This window comes from Mastigoproctus giganteus, chromosome 12, assembly GCF_048544385.1.
Source record: "Mastigoproctus giganteus isolate SK-2022 chromosome 12, ASM4854438v1, whole genome shotgun sequence".
NCBI classification, from domain to species: domain Eukaryota; kingdom Metazoa; phylum Arthropoda; class Arachnida; order Uropygi; family Thelyphonidae; genus Mastigoproctus; species Mastigoproctus giganteus.
The window spans coordinates 94689413-94691396 of record NC_143586.1 but is presented as its reverse complement, the minus strand read 5'-3'; positions in this window follow the sequence as shown (position 1 = coordinate 94691396).

Here is a 1984-nt window from a genome sequence, read left to right as displayed (position 1 = left end):
CTCTACTTGCAAAAGTTCGATAGATCATTGATAGGACACCATGGGCCTTCCTTGCAACCTGTTTACAATGCTCAGAGAATTTCATGTCTGACCGTATCGTAACACCCAAGTCCCTTTCCTCCAGTACTGGCTTTAGTTGAACTCCACCAAGTGAATAAGTTATTTTGGGATTACTGTTTCCCAGGTGTAATACCTTACACTTTGTTGGATTAAAGCACAGCTGCCATTTTTCTGACCATTCCTGAAGTCTATCTAGGTCTCTCTGAAGAAGCTCAGCTTGACAGTGATCATTAACTACTCTACCAATTTTAACATCATCTGCAAATTTAGACATCACGCCCTCTATCCCTTCATCAATGTCGTTTATGAAAATTAAAAACAACAGTGGTCCTAATACTGATCCTTGGGGAACCCCACTTCTTACATCAACCCAATCTGAGGAATAGCCATTTATCACAACCCTCTGCCTCCTGCCCTGAAGCCATCCTTCTATCCATCTAAGGATTTTCCCAGTGATTCCAACCTGTTCCAGCTTATAAAGCAACCGCTCATGTGGGACTGAGTCAAAAGCTTTGCTGAAATCTAAATAAACAATGTCGAAATTATTCCCTAAATCCAGCTCGTGAGTGACCCTTTCGAAATAGCGAACCAGATTTGTTAAACATGATTTTCCCTTTACGAAACCATGCTGAGTATCCTTGAGAATTTCAATTCGATCCAAATGATCCTGAATTCCACCCTTGATCATTGCCTCCATGATTTTCCCTACTACTGAAGTCAGACTGACAGGTCGATAATTTCCAACTTCACTTTTAGAGCCACCCTTATGTATGGGAGATACATTTGCACTTTTCCAATCCAAGGGAATCTCCCCAGAGTCTAATGATGCTCGCATAATTAGCCTCAATGGTTCAATGCACTCGCTTGCCGCCTCTCTTAAGATTATAGGGTATATTCCATCAACTCCAGGAGCCTATAATTACATATTTTTTAACTTCGCTCCCACAATTTCCCTTTGCCACAAAAGGCTTTTCATTTGTAAATATCGATGCAATTATCGATAATTATTCAGTTAGCCATAAAACATAGCATATACTTTATGCTGAAAGTTTTTCATTTCCAACACGGTATATATAATACAGCCCAGGGATGATACCCCCCTCTCAACTTAGAAAGGCTCCTCCATAGCCATGTGGGCAGGAGCAGCAGTGCGTAGCACACGCTTCTTGATTAGACCGGGGTTCGACCCCATGACCACCGCATATTCCTGGAGCAATATGGCCTTAGTTGCTAATGCTCCTAAAAACCAAATAACAAACAAATATTAACTCAGAAAGCAATATGAGAGCTTAAAGTTTATTAAAAACTACTAATATCATTAAAAATTTATTTTCAAAGAAAATAAATATACAGGATGGCAAACCCTCTCTCATGTTGATAGAGTCTAGAAATATGTGCTAAAAACTCTGCCCTATGCCATCAACAAATTAATAAAGCCTACTTTCTTTTGTCAGTTGCAATTATAAAAGACCAGCAAGGATTAATACAGAGATAGTATATTATGAACTTGAAAACAGGCTGACTTTCTATCACAAATTACTAAGACCAAAATGTATTTCCTTGTGGCAGTTAAGTCTGCTGTCTCCAAACAATAGATAGCAAGTTTCCCGACCAGGTTATCAGAAGTGTTAAGTTAAATAATATTTAACTTTAACTTAAATATAATCATATTTTGAGAACCAGTTCTTCATCCAGTAGCACTACTTAGGAAACAAGTTTTTTGAACCAATATTTCTTAGTATCATTGAAAATAAAGAAATAGATGTTTTGTGGTATGTTGGCTCTGTTAGTTCTTTCATCATTTCAAAATTACAGTCTACAGAAATTCAACTCTTGAAGTATCCTCAATTCTTCTCATCCTTCAGCCCATACAATACAAAATAATATAGGTTCTAATACCTTTTGTGTTTTGGGTTTTCATAAA